The following is a 20,174-nucleotide window of genomic DNA, read 5'->3' as shown; positions in this document are numbered from 1 at the left end:
GTCAGTGAGAATCCACTCCCAAATCCCGATCTGGTGTTAAACACGGATGGTTCAAGATATGCTGACGAGTTTGGTAGATTCCACACGGGATACGCTGTTACCACAGAGGACACTGTAGTGCACGCAGCTGCGCTCCCACCCTCACAGTCAGCACGAGAAGCAGATCTCCAGGCTCTGTCTACTGCATGTACTTTGGCCAAGAACAGACGGGCTAATATATACACGGACTCACGGTATGCATTTGGTGTTGCTCACGATTTTGGGGCTCTATGGGCAAATCGAGGGTTTATTACTACTGCCGGAACCCCAGTGAAAAATGCTGAAGCTGTTAAAACCCTCATGGACGCAATCAAATTACCTACTCAGGTTGCTGTTATCAAAGTTAAGGCGCACGGTCCTAGGAACAGTCCACAGACTGCTGGCAACGCATTTGCAGATTCGCAAGCGAAAGCCGCCGCTCTTTTACCCGTTGAACCAACCATACCAACTATGGTGCCCACACACTCTCAGCGTAAACAGTTACAAGAAGCACTGACCCTACAAGAACCTGATGATCTACAACAGACTGAAGTTTTCTGTCGGACCCCGCGAGACCGCTTAATGACGATTCAGAGAATGTCTCCAAAGGAAGAGGTGAAGCAATGGAAGACTGATGGGGCACGTATGGATAATGGTCTCTGGAAAAAGGACCAACTCGTGTGTCTCCCTAAGCGGATGTACCCTGCTATTGCCACATGGGCACATGGGCCTACACATCGAGGAAAGAATCAGGCCCTCGCACTGGTGCAAAAATTATACTGGGCCCCAAGAATTTCCACAGTTTTGACAGCGCTCAACCGTGCCTGTAATATCTGTCAGACCTGCAATCCCGGTCAATTTCAACATGTACCCCCAAAGCATCTTGCTAAGCCCGACTATCCTTTCCAAAGGCTCCAGGTGGACCATATCACGTTACCTAAGTCTGGAAGGTATGAATACTGTTTGGTTGTTGTTGACATGTTCTCCAGTTGGCTGGAAGCATTCCCTGTTACCAACATGACTGCAAAGACCACAGCGAAGAAACTGGTGATGGAAGTTATATGCAGATATGGGGTTCCAGAAGTTGTTGAAAGTGATCAAGGTCTGGCCTTTTCTTCTCATGTGTACCAAGAAGTTCTGACAATGCTTGGATCCACTGTAGCCCTCCATACTCCGTACCACCCACAATCCAGTGGGGAAGTTGAGAGGCTGAACGACACACTGAAGGGACAATTGACCAAAATGATGCAGGAGACTACGGCTCCATGGCCAGAGCTCCTACCCACTGTACTATACCACATCAGTACTACCCCTATTGCAAAACATGGCCTGTCCCCATATAAGATATTGTTTGGTGCTAGGCCCCCAATTACAAATTTCCAGCCTCAGCAGTTATCAGAAGAAACTGACCGTGCTGTTCAATGTGTTATTCAGCTTAGTAAAAATCTTGCTAACACCCATGCTCTAGTTTCTTTTTCTCTTCCAGATTCAGCAGAAATCGACACCTGTCAACCTGAAGCCTGGTGATTTGGTAGTTGTGAAAAGGCATGTCAGGAAGCACGGACTAGAACCCTTGTATGACGGTCCCTATCAAGTCCTCCTCATCCAGGGCCGCCATCAGGGCATGACAGCCCTTACTGCTGTATGGGGCCCGATGAACATCAGTACAGAAGGGGGCCCGCAGATCAGGGGCCCCGCTCCTGTGCTGCAGCCAGTCATCGGGCCCCAAGTGCTGTGCGTCATAGGGGCGCCGGGCAGGCCCCAAGTGTGCGCTGCGATCGGGCCTGCAGCGCACACATCAGCAGAGCCGCCACAGCGCCCGACATCCGAAAGATAGAGAAGAGCTGAAGGACCTGTGGTGACGTCATCATTATCGCAGGCCTTCAGCATTGATCGGATCCGCCCCCTGATCACATGACGATGACGTCACCACAGGTCCTTTCAACTCACACAGCAGCAGCTCCATCTTCAGCGCAGGAGCGAGGTCAGGTAAGAAGAAAGTTTTTATTTTTGAAAGGGGCAATATGTATCCCTGGCAGAATGGAGACACGGGGGCAGGATTGGAGACACACAGGGGCAAATATGGAGACGGGGCAGGATTGGAGACACAGGGGCAAATATGGAGACAGGGGGCAGGATTGGAGACACAGGGGCAAATATGGAGACAGGGTGCAGGATTGGAGACACGGGCAAATATGGAGACAGGGGGCAGGATTGGAGACACAGGGGCAAATATGGAGACAGGGGGCAGGATTGGAGTCACACAGGGGCAAATATGGAGACAGGGGGCAGGATTGGAGACACAGGGGTAAATATGGAGACAGGGGGCAGGATTGGAGACACGGGCAAATATGTAGACAGCGGGCAGGATTGGAGACACAGGGGCAAATATGGAGACAGGGGGCAGGATTGGAGTCACACAGGGGCAAATATGGAGACAGGGGGCAGGATTGGAGACAAAGGGGTAAATATGGAGACAGGGGGCAGGATTGGAGACACGGGCAAATATGGAGACGGGGCAGGATTGGAGTCACACAGGGGCAAGTATGGAGACACAGGGGCAGGATTGGAGACACAGGGGCAAATATGGAGACAGCGGGCAGGATTGGAGACACAGGGGCAAATATGGAGACAGGGGGCAGGATTGGAGTCACACAGGGGCAAATATGGAGACAGCGGGCAGGATTGTAGTCACACGGGCATATATGGAGACAGGGGGCAGGATTGGAGACACACGGGCAAATATGGAGACGGGGCAGGATTGGAGTCACACAGGGGCAAATATGGAGACGGGGCAGGATTGGAGACACACAGGGGCAAATATGGAGACAGCGGGCAGGATTGTTGTCACACAGGGGCAAATGTGGAGACGGGGCAGGATTGGAGTCACACAGGGGCAAATGTGGAGACCGGGCAGGATTGAAGTCACACAGGGGCAAATGTGGAGACAGCGGGCAGGATTGTAGTCACACAGGGGCAAATATGGAGACAGGGGGCAGGATTGGAGACACACGGGCAAATATGGAGACAGCGGGCAGGATTGTAGTCACACAGCAAACATGGAGACAGGGGGCAGGATTGGAGACTCAGGGGCAAATATGGAGACGGGGCAGGATTAGAGTCACACAGGGGCAAATATGGAGACAGGGGGCAGGATTGGAGTCACACAGGGGCAAATGTGGAGACAGGGGGCAGGATTGAAGTCACACGGGCAAATGTGGAGACGGGGCAGGATTGGAGTCACACAGGGGCAAATGTGGAGACAGGGGGCAGGATTGGAGTCACACAGGGGCAAATGTGGAGACAGGGGGCAGGATTGGAGTCACACAGGGGCAAATATGGAGACAGGGGGCAGGATTGGAGTCACACAGGGGCAAATGTGGAGACAGGGGGCAGAATTGGAGTCACACAGGGGCAAATGTGGAGACGGGGCAGGATTGGAGACACACAGGGGCAAATATGGAGACAGGGTGCAGGATTGGAGACACACGGGCAAATATAGAGACAGGGGCAGGATTAGAGACACAGGGCCAAATATGTAGACACGGGGGCAAAATGCAAGACATGGAGGCAGAATGCAAGACATGGGGGCAAAATGCAAGACATGGGGGCAGAATGCAGACATGGGGCAGAATGCAGACATGGGGGCAGAATGCAGACATGGGGACAGAATGCAAGACATGGGGGCAGAATGCAAGATATGGCAGAATGCAGACATGGGTGCAGAATGCACACATGATGGGGGCAGAATGCAGACATGGGGGCAGAATGCAAGACATGGGGGCAGGCAGAATATGACAGTGAGACACAGGAGGGGGCTGTATGTGACAGTGAGACATGGGGCAGAAAGGACATGGGGCAGAATGTGAGACATGAGGGCAGAATGTGAGACATGAGGGCAGAATGCAGAACTTGAGGGCAGAATGCAAGATATGGGGGCAGAATGCAGACATGGGGCAGATTGTGACAGTAAGACACAGGGGGGGCAGAATGGGACATTGAGACACAGGAGGGGGCAGAATGTGAGACATGGGGCAGAATGTGACAGTGAGACACAGGAGGGGGCAGAATGTGAGACATGGGGCAGAATGTTACAGTGAGACACAGGAGGGGGCAGAATGTGACAGTGAGACACAGTAGGGGGCAGAATGCCCATGGGGGCAGAAAGTGAGACACGGGGTCAGAATGGACATGGGAGCATAATGTGACAGTAAGACACAAGAGGGGGCAGAATGTGACAGTGAGACACAGGAGGGTGCAGAATGTGACAGTGAAACACAGGAGGGGACGGAATGTGAGGCACGGGGGCAGAATGTGACAGAGAGACCCAGGAGGGGGTAGAATGTGACAGTGAGACACAGGAGGGGGCAGAATGTAAGACACAGGGTACAGGATGGGAGACACATGGTGCAGGATCATGGGGCAGGATGGATACGATGTAGACAGATGGGGCAGGATCTGGAGATCATGTGGGGGCAGAATGGATACTCATGAGGGCAGGATGAGAGAAAATATGGCTGGAGGCAGGATGGGGGATATTATTACCATAGGGGCTAATTAAGGGATATTATTACTGCAGTGATGTATTTATTTTATTTTTTTGAGGATACTGTTTTAAATGGGGGGAGGTTCTGTTACTGTGCAGAGCGACACTATGTCGCCTTTTTTTCTTCTTCATCTGGTGTAGTGTAGAAGTTGGGAAAAAAATTAAGTAATGTGTTCTGCAAGTGGAGCTCTAGATAACTGTGTTATTTCCTCCAGAGACAAGCGCTGGCTGGAAGACGTGATGGCGATCTGTGCTGGATGAAAGATGAAAAGCAAAGATGAAGGACTTCACCTAGATACATCACTGGTGAGTTTGTGTTACCTGTACAATGACACTATACACTATATACAGAGTGCCTTTGTACAATGTCACCTGTGATCACTGTATTACCTGTACACTGACACTATATACAGAGGTCCTGTGCATAATGTCACCAGTGATCACTGTATTACCTGTACACTGACACTATATACAGAGGTCCTGTGCATAATGTCACCAGTGATCACTGTATTACCTGTACACTGACACTATATACAGAGGTCCTGTGCATAATGTCACCAGTGATCACTGTATTACCTGTACACTGACACTATATACAGAGTTCCTGTGTATAATGTCACTGGTGATCACTGTATTACCTGTACACACACTACATACTAAGTACAGATCTCCTGTGTACAATGGCACTTATGGTGATAGTAATATTTTTTTTTATTAATGATCAGTATTGTAGTATTCAGTCACCATGTGCTGGTAATATGTGGTCTGGTCATGGTGCGGTGGTATTTGTCCCTTGTATGTGCTATTATTCTGTCACTGGTGGTAATATGTGGCCTGGACATGGTATGGCTGTATTTGTTCCCTGTATGTGGTATTATTGGTCACCATGTGGTGGTAATATGGTGTCTGGGCATGGTGTGGTGGTATTTGTCCCTTTGGATGTGATATTATTGGTCATTTTAAAAATTGAAAAATAAATAAAAAAATATACCTAAATTGTATTGGATATTTTAGCAAATGTTTAATAGGTTAGAGTAGAATAGGGCTCAGCCAAAAGAGTCTACCTAGTGGTGGCAGATTTAAAAAATCTTTTGGTCATAACAAGAGCTGCTGGCTATGTGTGTGATCTGGAGATGGGAACTGTTAATGTGTGATTGGTGAGAAGTGGAATTTTTCTAAGAGAGAGCGGTGGGGCTGTGGACAGTTTGAGGGGTGGAGGGCGGGGCTGGGGTGGAGCCTGGGTGGAGTCTCAAGGGGGCCCAAAAAATTTTGCCAGTATGGGGCCCCAAAATTCCTAGTGGCAGCCCTGTCCTCATCACCCAACAAGCCAATAGCAAATAAAGGGGACATAATGTTTTGGTTTTTCGCATTTTCCATATTATTATTGGTAGAAGTTAAAAGTTAAAGTTAGAAGATATTCAAAGACTCAGAGATCAATACGATAAAGACAATGATCGCAATAAGGACAGTTGGTGGTCAGACACCTTCTCCTTTCTTAATCCAGCCAATTGATTTAAGGGAATTGGGGGCTGGATAGCTGGGATCTTACAGAGCTTGTTGCATATTACTGCCTGTGTCCTTGTTGTATATGTGATACTAAAACTTGTTCTTTGATGTATTTCTGTATGTATTAGGAAATTCTGCACTAAGACAGCTAATGATGATACCAAAGGTGTCGTTGCCCCTGCTCTTCTCTGCACCGATCTCAAAAGGCTACTTGATGAAGATGTTGAAGCCAAGCACATGCCTACCTACAAAAGATCCCCACTACCGTCATCAAAAATTGTTATTCGTGAACTGCAGTATACAGGGGGGATGGGTGCGCCGCGACAGCCATGACTGGTAACACGGCATCAGTCATGTGAAGACCAGTACCCCTCAAGCTGTTAGCTTGGGATTGCACCTTTGATGCTGCATATGTGTTAAAAAAAATTATCTAGGAGGGATTGTGAAGGGTTAAACTAAAATCAGAGCTGAAGTTTCATTTTCTCCATTCTCTGAAGGTTTCGTTTTTCCATTTTTGTTGCTGTAAGATGAATTTTTGTAATTAGGATGAAAAAGTTCAGGCTGTCATGAAACCAGACTGTTCCCATCAGGTGCAAGATAAGGGAACCAGGGGTGTAGAATTCTGAAGAATATGCCATTATACTACTTTCTATGCTATTTGGATATGGACATATATGCAGTTTCTGGTTTTCTTGCAATATTATTGGCTTATAAACTGAAATGATGCTATTGGTAGTTGAGAACTTTGCATAATTAAGCAAAATATTATAAAAGAAGTGACTAAAATAAAGGGGCTTAGTGATCTGTCTCGATCCTCCCGTACAGAGACCCCCGTCTCCGTGTGGTCATTCCCAGTTGCTAGCAACGCCCTGTGGATTAATTTGGAAATCACTGGATCAACCGTGAAGGGTTAATTTAACCCTAACACTACTACAGAGTTTCATCATACACCTCAGCTGCTGCAGAACCTCAGAATACTTACTTTAACATTTTGATTTTCCACATTTTTCATGCCCTTTGTATTCGGATCAGGACTAGGATGTGGATTCGGGTATGACATAATTCCAGGTGCAGGGGGAGGCCAGTGTTATTGTTAGGACTGGACACAGTATACGCAGGATTATGTATAGGACCAGTGGGTTACGGCAGGAGAGGGGTAACTGTTAGGATTGGGGTCAGGGGAGGAGAATCACATATTATCGGTCCAAGCGTTGTCAGTGATAAACCTCTTGTACCCGGAGCAGTGTTATCCTCGGGGGCCGTGCAGAGCGGCTATTCCACTGGCCGAATCTCTGTGTGGAATCAATCACATCCTGCGCCAGTTTCTGAGACTCGACCGCATGTCGTCCGGAGCCGCAGTGAAGAGTCCGATTGTTCCAGGAAACTGAACGGTTAATAGCGGCTGTAAAGAGCGGATCGTACACGGACGACAGGAGACTGACGACTGTTTATCCACCATGTGAACTCCGACTTAGGACACTGACGGCATCGGGGTTTTCTTTAAGAAGATGGTAGCAAAATAGTAACATAAAATACAGAGCAAAAATGTAACAGAAATAAGATGCCAATGTGTAACTGTATTTCTTCCATGGTTCCGGGGCTTTGCCTGAGCTCACTCCGCTGACACAAACTGTCACGTGATTGGCCGGATTATGGCTGCAAGTGAAAACATGAAGATTTCAAGTATCTAATTCAAGAAGTAGAATTATTTTATTTTATATTACAACAAAAATATACAAAACTCCCTGAAATTCTGTGTTTTATGTAACATTTGTTACATTTTTTGCTTTTAGTTTTATTACTTTCAACTCTAGCACTTTTTTAGTTTGCTCTATGTTATTCCTTTTTCCTCTTGTCGCCGCGGTTCTGACCCATCGAGCAGTGGGAGTCAGAGGACGGGACCTGGGGGGGCGGTGGTCCGTGAGATGATGGGAGTCACATAGGTACATGCAGACTCTGTGACATTTTATACCAGAGAGATGATGTGATTTCTTCACACTCTGGATCATTTTCCTCTTGCAGCAGCGTCTCCCCCCTCCCCCTCCTGCAGCGATCCAGGTATGAGGGATGAGATATCGCATTTTCTGAAATGGGGAAATTACATCTCAGCCTATTAGTCACTTTAAATGCAAAGCAGCGAGTTCAGGACGGGAGGAAATAATGCATTTAAAAAGAAAATGATACGAGGCCTGAAGAAAAAAACTCCCAGTACATGGAGCTGACATTTAAAGGTAAGACCGGAGCGAGTGACGAGGCTGAAACACAGAGAACGGCTCAAAGGGACCGAAAAAGGGGTTTTACAGTCTGAAAACCTCCACAAACCTTACACTCCCTGACAGAAGTTCTGTCGCTTATCCTTGTTATGTAAATAAAAGCTTATAACCGGACGTTAAATTCATCCATTGGTTGTATCAATTATTCTTTTGAAAGCTGAAACCCTCCGAAATGTGGTTTAGGTTAAGAAAATAAATTGGCATTAATGCAGAAATATTGATTAATTAATGTACACAGAATGGTCAGATTTTGGCAAGACAAAAGTTTTGTCGCCTGGTCACATAATGCACCCAATCCTAATTTACATCCTCACCTGTGCTCAGGAAATGATCGGTTAATTAGTGGGTGTGTATAAAAAGAAACCCAGCACCCCAGACCTTCACTTCAGCTTCAACTTGAGCTCTGGCAACATGCCAAACATCCACCCTGCGACCAAAGCCTGGATTATGACATACAAAGCCATCCACAACCTGTCTCCTCCATACATCTGTGACATGGTCTCCTGGTACTTACCCACACGCAACCTCCGATCCTCACAAGATCTCCTCCTCTACTCCCCTCATCTCTTCTTCCAACAACTGCATTTAAGACTTCTCCCGTGCTTCCCCCATACTTTGGAACTCTCTGCCGCAACACGTCAAACTCTCACCAACGGAAACCTTCAAGAAGAACCTGAAGACCCACCTGTTCCGACAAGCCTACAGCCTGCAATGATCCCTGCAATGATAAAGACAATGATTGTAATAAGGACAATTGGTGGTCAGACACTTTCTCCTTTCTTAAACCAGCCAAATGATTTAAGGGAATTGGGGGCTGGATAGCTGGGATCTTACAGAGCTTGTTACACATTGCTGCCTGTATCCTTGTTGCATATGTGATACTAAAACTTGTTCTTTGGTGTATTTCTGTATGTATTAGGAAATTTTGCACTAAGACAGCTAATGATGATACCAAAGGCGTCGTCACCCCTGCCCTTCTCTACAACGATCTCAAAAAGTTACTTGATGAAGATGTTGAAGCCAAGCGCATGGCTACCTTAAAAGGATCTCCACCACTGTCATCAAAAATTGTTATTCATAACTTGCAGCATACAGGGGGATGGGTGCGCCGCAACAGCCATGACTGGTAACACGGCATCAGCCATGTGAAGACCAGTACCCCTCAAGCTTATGGCTTGGGATAGTACCTCTGATGCTGCATATGTGTTAACAAAATTTATCTAGGGGGGATTGTGAAGTACAGTATTCAGATGTACGGGACATCTTGTTCTCAAAGACTCCATTTTTGTGCTTGCGATGCCATCTTGTTGTTTAAGAGATAAATTCTGTAACTAGGGTAAAGTTTGCGGCTGTTATGAAACCAGACTGTTCCAGTCTGAACAAGATATAAGATATGAGATCCTGATGAATGTGCTATTGTTCTACTCTCTATGCTACGTAGATACGGACATATATGTAGTTTCCGGTTTTCTTGCAATACTATTGGCTTATAAAGTAAATGTGTTACGACGATGCTATTGGTAGTTGTGTACTTTGTATAATTAAGCAAAATACTATAAAAGAGGTGACATAATAAACAGGGTTAGCGATCTGCCTTGATCCTCCCATACAGAGACTCATCTCCGTTTGGTCATTGTCAGTTGCTAGCAACACCCTGTGGATTAATTTGGAAATCACTTGGTCAACTGTGAAGGGTCACTTGATCCTCCCTTAACAGCACTACTCCTCTACACCACAGCGCACAGTACTACTCCTCTACACCACAGCACACAGCACTACTTCTCTCCACAATAGTGCGCAGTACTACTCCTCTACACCACAGTGTGCCACAATTCTGTCTCTGAGCTCCTTGGCCAGTTCCTTTGGCCTCATGATTCTCATTTGGTCTGACATGCACTGTGAGCTGTGAGGTCTTATATAGACAGGTGTGCGCCTTTACAAATCAAGTCCTATCAGTTTAATTACACACAGCTGGACTCCAATGAAGGAGTAGAACCATCTCAAGGAGGATCACAAGGACAGGGACAGCATGTGACTTACATATGAGTGTCTGAGCAAAGGGGCTGAATACTTATGACCATGTGAGATTTCAGTTTTACTTTTTTTAATAAATTTGCAAAAATGTCTATATTTCTGTTTTCTTCTGTCAAGATGGGGTGCAGAGTGCACATTAATGAGAAAAAATGAACTTTTTTGAATTTACCAAATGGCTGCAATTAAACAAAGAGTGAAAAATGTAAAGGGGTCTGAATACTTTCTGTATCTAGTGTATTTCTTTATTGATCAGAAACATTGTTACAACCGGAATTACATATAAACCATCGACATAATCAGCGCCCCTATTGGATCTGGCATGTATGTAACATGCCTGCAGGTACGGTATACAATGTATCATCATTATGTCAATGCCTTCATTGTTTCCGTGGCTCTCAGTGTCCTTCTCCAGTCACTTATCTTCCTCGTCTTTCTCAGTTTGAGGCTGCTTATCGAGGGGCTGGGGGTCTTCTTCTCCCATCACGACCTTTAGTAAATTCTGAAGGTGACGCCGTTTTATCTGCTCGGGATTTTGCTGTAACCTTTTCACATTGGACGTGAGATGAAGCCATTCTAACAGAAGGAAGAAAACTAAGGAGAATAAGAAGCTCAAAGGAGTTTTCTGCAAGACATTGGTCTAGAGAAAGGTGAATGGCACGATCAGAGCATGGAAACAGAGATGAGCTGATCTCCCAAAATTCGTTTTCGGCAGATTCAATTTAGACTCAATTTTATTCCAATCAAAAGTGTCCCCATCGCCATGAAAGAACGTTTACTATGTTCAGAGGTCTCGCTGAACCTCACATCACAATAAATGTAGGTAAGAGGTTAAAAAATAATAATAATAATAAACCCTTCATATCCACCAGAACTCTCGTGCCGCTCCTCCCCGTTCCTCTCTGTGGATCTCTTTGTGAATCTCCCATTGAGTGATCCTCTCCCTCCAGCTTCTTGCATTGGGTTTCCTGACACTCATATTTTGGAGTGCTCACGGTTCAGTTATCAGGACGCTACATATCCAACATTTCTGACATATCTACTCAATCCACCGTAAAAGTCAACACTTTGCTATTGAGAGGATTGACTTAAATGACTTGTCCACAGCCAGTTATTGTCATGTCACACGACTTGGGAATCATACAGTATTAGGATGTATTGTTGCTCTTGAGATTCTATGCAATAAGGTTTTCCTTTTAAAAGTTTGCTCTCCCTCTCGCCCTGTCTGCCTCCCTCGCTCTGATGTCAGTTATCCCTCCCTTCTTCTTTCTCATTCTGTATGTCAGCCATCTAAGAAGCTCATGTCTTGCAGCTCTGGTTCTGAAAAGTCTTATTGACACCCTGTAATTGTGCAGAAATCAGCTTCAAAATAAACCTTCTTCTGGAAGTTACATATGTGCCTCTGCAGTCGAGTAAAGCTACCTGATGAAATCTCTTTGTGTGAGTACCGGTACATAGAGACAGCCAAGAAATGGTTTTCATAGCCCCCACACTCGCAGGGTAGTTATGGAGTCACAATAGTAGATGGTTGTGGTTTATAAGGAGGGGCAATGACTGATCGAGTGGGCTACAAAGCTTAGCGCCTTGGGAGCTTTGTTGGCTTGATGCCCCTCATTCACACCTGGTATAGAGAGACAACATCGTTGGCATTTCTGAGAAAGCTTCTGTCTTGGATATTCCAAGCTATAGAAATCACCAAGAAACGGCTAATCATCTGTCCTTAGTTATGGATCTCCAAGGACCCTTTACTCCAGGAGTTATGGGATGTCAAATACGTGTCAAAAACAGGACTCCCCGTTAATGCAAAATGTATGGCTTACCAGATGTCACAAGTCCGGTCGTGGGATCACTGGGTCTTTATTGGCAGGGGCATAGTTAAGAAGGTGCAGACAAGTCATATGCCCCAGGGACTAAGTGCTGGGGAGGTACCAAGAGTCCGGGTCCAGGTATTTAGGGTAAGGACTTTGCTTTGTGTGAGAGAAAGCAACCTACCGGTCTAATTGTATGACGTCTCGTACAGGCAGAGCCCCGGAGCTGGATGGACATGACGGTCACCTCCAGAGGCGGGCTGATATCAATGATTTACTCAGGAGGATTCAGTTAATTATATATCATGTATTTATTTAATTTGGTTTCATCATTTTTTTTTATTTAGTCTTAGAGTAACAGACCATGACGTCTGATGGGAAGAAAGTTTTCATCGGAGTGCGGTGGAGAGAAGATCCCAAGATGTCACCCAAGGAGGACAAGTCACTTACTGGACTGGTGATATGATGAAATATGTTCTCCACTAAAAGTCAAGGCTGGAGTGACATTCCTGACAAAATGCTCAGCTAAAATACAGTAGTGACTGTCATTTCAACAAACTCTGCGGATATCAATAGTAGAAGTGAATATAACACACTTAGAGAAATCTGCTTATAGTAAGTGTTTTATCTCTCCTCACTGCTAAATTCACAGCTACACTTCTCAGTACAGCTGTATAAAGAATATCCTCCATTTGGTGCTTCTAGTAAGATTTTATCTCACCTCACTGCTGGATTCACAGCTACACTGTTCAGAGTTCAGTAGTCCTGTATAATGTCTTACATGTTTGTCCGCTTTATTACATGTTTTATCTTGCACCCTAGTGTTTGGATTCACAGCTAAAATGCTAATTACTTCTGTATAATGTCATCCATGCTGCCTTCTAGTAAGTGTTTTATCTTGCCTCAGTGCTAGATTCTCAATACTGTTGTATATATAATGTCCTCCATTTTTGTGTTTCTAGTAAGATTTTTGTTTCACCCCAATGGTAGATTCACAGCTACACTGTTCAGCATTCAGTACTACTGTATAATGTCCTAGATACTTCTACTCTCTAGTAAATGTTTATCTCACAGCCAAATGTTGGAATCACAGTTATGCTGCTCAGTGCTCAGTACTGCTGTATAATATCCTCCATCTTGCCTTCTAGTAAGTGTTCATCTCAGTCCAAAGTTTTTATAACTTCATCTCTCAGATATGGGTCATGATACACTTAATGTTGTTGCATCTAGTAAGTGTTTATCTCACCCCACAGCTGGACTCACAGCTACACTGCTGCTGTTTCTGATCATGTGTCACAAAGAGACAGTACTGTAGATCCTGATGTACCGTATGTGTGTTTTATAAGGAGAACTCATAGCGACTGGTGTTTACCCACTAACTCAGAGACAGCTGAAAATTCGGTACAGACCCTGCATAAGGGAAAACTAGTGAAAAATAAAGAGTACACGTCATGTAATAGCCAGTAATAGCATGCTTTCTCATGTAAACAAGGGACAGATTATTTTGAAAAGACAACTGCAATTTCAGGAATGCTTTAACAATGTCCCATGGATCACAACTGCAGACGTCAAGTTCTGAGACCACCACCCCAATTATTAACTCATTGCAGATGGTGTCAGCACAGAACCCGCTGTTCTATTGCCACAGAGCACTACATGGTGCCCGCTGAAGTCAATAGGCCCTCACAGAGGGCACATACAGGTTCTTTAGAGCAGGGCTTTTGGAAGAGGTGGTCTACTTATATAACAAGTTCCCAAGTACTTTAGTGTCTATTCTGAAGGGTACTCAGATGACCTCTCCTCACCTCCGATATCACCACCACCAATGCCACCCTTGGTGTGCCGCCGATGCTGCCTCATAGACTCCCAGGAGCGGCTCTTTGGCTGCGGGCCGCTACTCACTCGCTCCTGCCATCCTCCACTTTGCAGCTCAGATGTAAAGTTAATTTTACTGCAATATTAAATGCATTAAACCCTGGTCTGACCATTGTGGGATTCTCAGAAACAATGTGACTAATGTCAGGATCGGACCCGGTGACCTCCAGGCAATGTAATTGGATTGTCACTGAGCCACAGTATGATTCAAGGGTAGACATAGAGCTGAAGTCATTCTCCAGAGTGCTGACACGGGAGGTGGGAGCGCAGGCGAGGAAAAGGCGAGATGTTGTTACCGCACATTGTATTTCCATAATGAAGCGACGGGACCATTGTGCGGCTGTAGGAGACGCGAGCGCTCCATAGCTGGCATACAATTATCTGGAAATATCGGGAACAAAGAGCTTTACATTTATCAAGGTTGCTTAATGCTTGTAACAGAATTGATAAAGCGCAGGAAGATCGGTCAAGATGCCATCAAGACTAAGACTGGGACTTCTTATTGTATCAAGATTGGCGCATGAAGGCGTCTCAGATACCGGTGCCAACGTAGGCCTCATTGGGGAGAGACTACCGTCCAATCCACCGAAATAAAGGCATCTATGAAGGTGGAAACTACCCCGAATCTACCAGAATGGGACCTGCTCCAGGAGAAATGTATCACAACTGGCAAGAAAAAGAAGACGGAAAAGGAAGGATGAGATGAAGAAAGAAGAAAACACAGAATCTAAGAACAGGGAGGAGGAAGATGCAGAAAATGATAAGGAAAAGCATAGGAAGAAAAGAAAGAAGAGAATCAAGAGTAAAAAAAGAAAAAAGGGGGAACAAAAAGGTAAAAAAATGGGAAAGGAAAGAGAAGGAAATGATGGAGAAGATGAAGAAGGAAAAGCAGAAGGCAAAAGGTGAAGAAAAAGGAAATCTAAGAAGAGAAGAGGAAAAAAAAGACTAAGGGGAAGGTAAAGGGCTGAAGAAAAAGACAATAATGAAAAGTCCAAAGGGAAGTGAAAAGTGAATATAAGAGGTAAAGAAGAAAAAAGGGCATGGGTGAAGGAAGAGGAGGATGTGAAGAAAGAATAAAGAAGAAGGAAAATCCAAATAACAAAAATCAAAAGAAGTTAAAGAATAATAAGAGGAAGAAGGAGAAAATATGTGAGGATTAGAAGAGGAAGAAATAGGAGGTGAAAATGAGAAGAAAGGAAGGAAAAGAACAAGCAGAAGAATGCAGAGGTGGAAAAAGAAGGAGGCCGGGAAGTAAGGAAAAGAAGAAGAAGAGACAGAAGATGGTGGAGAAAGTGACAGAGAACAAGCAAGAAAAGAAAGACAATGAAAGAGGAAGAAAGCTGAAAAGAAAAAAGAGGAAGGAGGAAGTAGAGAAGGATGAGAAGAAGGAGCAAAGCAAGGGAGTGATGGAAGAGAAGGATGGAAAAGAGCAGGGAGAAAAGAATGCAAAGATGAAAAAGGGAGAAAAACAATGTGAAAGAGATGAAGAAGCAGGAGGAATAAATGATGGAGAGACAAGAGAAGAAAAGAAAGATGAAGAGGAAAATATATCAGGACAAAGGAAGAGAAGAAAAAAACTAAGCAGAAATATGAGGAAGAAGAAACTTTTGTAGATGAAGCAGGAGTGTAAGAAACGATAGGAGAAAGTGGAGGAGAACAGAGGTGAGAAGAATGAGAAAACTAAAAGAAAAAGTTACTGCATGCAAGACTGAGACGACAAAGAGGAAGAAGACGGAAAAGGAGATGATGCAGAAAAGGATGGCGCTGAATCTTCTGGGCCCAGATGATTGTGTGCAGCCAGGTGATAATCCATCTGATGGAGACATCCCGGCTATAATCCCGGTATCATCCATGACCCTTCTATTTGGTGTCTGTAGAGCCTTCAGCAGATTACCAGGACATAAGACTTCTCAGATAACCCACCACCCCTTCTCACAGCTCTCAGGTCTTAATCCATAAATCAGCCATGAATATTTCCCATAGAAGTGACAATGTTTTGTAAAATCCTGTTGGATAAAGGTCAGAAATAAGATACAATGTCAGGATGTATAAGAACAGTCAGATCTTCTGTCTGTTCCTGACTCCATTCATGAATCTTCACTGATTCTAAAAGCTGAAAAGAGTCTAAAGAAACAGACAATCAGGATGGCTATTAGTGGCTTCTCCAACTGAGCTTTGTTGACCGATGCGTAGCCCCCCACAGTTCACTGACTGGTACCCCTCTCTGCTTGGGACCTGTGTGGGAGGCCGAAGAAGACTCTCCATATCTGGATAGACGTGATATGGAGCGCCCCACCAGGGCCTAGCAGGGTACTCGGCACCGGGCCCGTTGATCTCAAACTGAGTTGTCACGGAAGCTGTGACCCAGTCCGTGGCCCTGGGGCTCCATGGCAAAAAGGGGGATGAATGAACAATGAAATAAAGTTTATGAATAGTTCGTGACGCCACCTGTGGTGTTCGGCAAGTGAGGTGTTAGGCCGACGCTGCAGACAGATCCTCTGGGACTGGTGGTGGGTTGCAGCCAAGATGGTGAAGCTCCCCACAGGTGGAGCTGTAGTCCCAGGGCAGTGTAGATGTAGCAGTGGAGGGGAGGCACAGGCGGTGTAGAGGCCGGTGCCCAGATGTAGCAGTGCGGGGTGTAGTGATGCGGGAATAAGTGGAGGACACAAGGGCATGTAGTTCCAAAGCTTTACTCACAGTCTGTAGCACAGCCTGCCTCCGTGCCGTGTCCTCCGAGTCCTGGGCTCAGTCAACCTCCAGGTATGATAGGATGCTCCCTTCCAGCACTCCGCCAACATGTGCCTTTCTGAACATCTCCTCTATAGCGCCTTTAAGTGAAGTACTCCTAGTACTGAGTTACACTGGAGTGCCTCCTGACAGATGTTCCCAAGATTTCTACTTGTACGGCAGACAGCTGTAGCCTGCTTCGGGGACTCCTTACTCCTCTCTATCCGTGTTGCTGTTGTGCCCCCAAGTCTTAGATGGGAGTAGGGCATTTACTGCCCATTACTCCACCTGTGTCTGCTGCAGGACCATTAGTGTCCATACAACCTCGGGGACCGGGCCCCGGCCTTGCGCTTAGAACTTCTAGGCAGGGTTCTCCTCTAACCCACGTCCTCTCTGTTGCCTTTTTCTCCTTCGTTCCGTACTAATCCCTCTCTCTCGTAGAAGGTCAGGTTTCAGTCCAATGTCTTTCTCCTTCTTTCTTTTCCTGTGCCAGCTGGCTCAAATCACTGAGGCAGCTGCAGCACTCCTTCCTCCATCCCTCTTCTTGGGATCCTCACTCCTCTCTGAGTGACTCTCTCTCTCACTCACTCTCTGACTAATTGACTAACTCTTCCCGCTCTTTTTGTATTCTAAACTCCATCCGCCTCCCAGCACGTTTCGTGTTCCAAGCAGGGTGCCACCAAAGGTGCTCTGCTACTCTTCTAAGCAAGGAGCCGCAATGTGGCTTTGCTGAACTACCCTGTTGTGTGGGATGCGAGTGTTGGAGCGTGGTCAGGAGTTCCCACCTTACCTGGATGGTGGGGCACCACACCTCAGGAGGAGGTGCAGTACCTCTGTGGCGACTGAAGCTTTAGGGGCGCCACAGATACATAAGGAGCTACAGTAACGGCCTATACTCCGGTAATGGTGACCTCAGCCAGACACGCACTTTCCATTGTTCCCTGGTGTATATATTATGTTTGCTGACAACATTCAGGACAATAAGTCCTGACAGTCTTGTGTCCTCGTCCGTGGGGTGGCAGAGACGACTTTTTGGGTTCAGTAATGTTGGCTGATCATTGTCTTCATAGGGCCCGGTACAGATTGTGATCCGGTGATCTTGTCTGTGCCTCGCCCAGCTCAGATTTCCTTTAATGAACAGATTTGTGAGGCAAATGAGCTCCGGGCAGTTTTTCCATCTTTCAGATTGGAGTAATTGAGAATTTCCATTCAGGCCGCTCCTCGTCTCGATACTTTGGAGTTGAGTCGGCTCTCTATTATAATGGATCTCTGTGCCGGAGAAGTTCGGCTTGTATGAATATGAATCTGCTTCATTACAGAAGAGAGAGACGTATCTGCATGTGTCGAGGCCACATCGTCTCTGTGGCTGGAAATAATAAGATTATTGAAGCATTATCTCCTTAGTAGAGAAGTCTCTGCGTCTCCTTCCTAAAGCGTGTGCAGACAGCACGACCGAGAGTGGAGCCACAGTCCAGGCACAAAGACCCGCTGCCGCCAGTCCGTGACCAAGAACAGGGTCTTCTGCTCTCTGTCTACAGTGGAGAAAATAAGTATTTGATACACAGATAAATTACAAGTTTTCCCACCTACAAACAATGGAGAGATCTGTAATTTTTATCGTAGATACACGTCACCTGTGAGAGACAGAATCTACAGATAAATCCAGAGAATCACATTGTAGGATCGTTACATCATTAATTTGCATTTAATTGCAGGAAATAAGTATTTGATACAATAGAAAAACAGAACGGAATATTTGGTACAGAAACCTTTGCTTGCAGTTACAGAGGTCAGACGTCACACACTGCAGCGGGGATTTTGGTTCACTCCTCCATACAGATCTGTTACAGAACCCCCCAGCACCCCGAATAGGAGATGCATGTATGATAGGTGTAATGTGAGATGTAAGCCCTTAATACAGCAACCGACCGGCTGAGACCCCTGGGCAGAGGTAAACGAAATATCCCACTTCTGACCTCCCTCCACCTTTGTAAATCCCACGGCTATTGTAATGTGCGTCTGGCGTCTTAATTGGAGCCTGTTATCTACTGGCCCGACACACATTGATTGCCCTGCCCTCTGTATGTATATATATTCTGAGACCGGTGAGTAAAATGTTGTCACACTGTAAATACATGGAGAAACAGTGATCTTTTATATGTTCCCATTTTACAAAGCCTTTCGAGCCAGCGCCCTTCATTCAGAAGTGAGGAAAAGCAGAGTGGACCTCCTGAGAAAAGGGGTGGTAATGTAAAGAGGTATTACAGCACAGAAGACCCTGTTACAAGATCTTCTCCAGATCTTTCAGGTTTCTGGGCTGTCATTCGGCAACATTGAGTTTCAGCTCCCTCCAAAGATTTTCTATTGAGTTCAGGTCTGGATTCTGGCTAGGCTACACCAGGACCTTGAAATGCTTCTTACAGAGCCACTCCTGAGCTGCCCTGACTTTGTGTTTCAGGTCGTTGTCATGCTGGAAGACCCAGCCACCACCCATCCTCAATGCTCTTGCTGAGTGAAGAAGGTTGTTGGACAAAATCTTGCGATACATGACCCAATCCATCCTCCCTTTGATACATTGCAGTCGTCCTGTCCCCTTTCCAGAAAAGAACTCCCAAAGTATGATGTTTCCCCCACCATGTTTCATAGTTGGGGCGGTGTTCTTGGGGTTGTACTCATCCTTCTTCTTATGCCAAACACGGCGAGTGAAGTTGATACCAAAAAGTTCTATTTTGGTCTCATCTGACATATAACCTTCTCCCATGTCTCCTCTGCATTATCCAGATAGTCATTTGTGAATTTCATACTGGCCTGGACATGTGCTGGGAGAGCAGGAGGACCTTGCCCGCAGCATATTATTCCATGATGTCATAGTGTGTTACTAACGGTAAAGGTTGAGATTGTGGTCCCAGTTCTCTTCAGGTCATTGACCAGGTCCTCCAGTGAATTTCTGGTCTGATTTCTGATCTTTCTCAGAATCATTCTTACCCCACAAGGCAAGATCTTGCATGGAGCAAGAGACCAAGGAAGATTGACTGTCATCTCATGCGTCTTCCATTTTCTAATAATTGCACCAACATTTGTTGCCTTCTCACCAAGTTGCTTGCCTATTGTCCTGTAGCCCATCCCAGCCTTGTGGAGGTCTACAATTTTGTCCCTGGTGTCCTTAGACAGCTCTTTGGTGTTGGCCATGATGGAGAGGTTGGATTGTGAATGAGTGTATGGATATGTGTCTGTTATACAGGTAACGAGATCAAACAGGTGCAATTAATGCAGGTAATGAGTGCGGAGTAGGAGGCTTCTTACAGAAACACTAACAGGTCTGTGAGAGGTAAAATTCTTGCTGGTTGGTCGGTGATCAAATACTTATTTCATGCAAGAAAAGGCAAATTA

This window comes from Dendrobates tinctorius, unplaced genomic scaffold, assembly GCF_039654945.1.
Source record: "Dendrobates tinctorius isolate UK_male_01 unplaced genomic scaffold, ASM3965494v1 ptg000232l, whole genome shotgun sequence".
NCBI classification, from domain to species: domain Eukaryota; kingdom Metazoa; phylum Chordata; class Amphibia; order Anura; family Dendrobatidae; genus Dendrobates; species Dendrobates tinctorius.
This window is presented reverse-complemented; position numbering follows the sequence as displayed.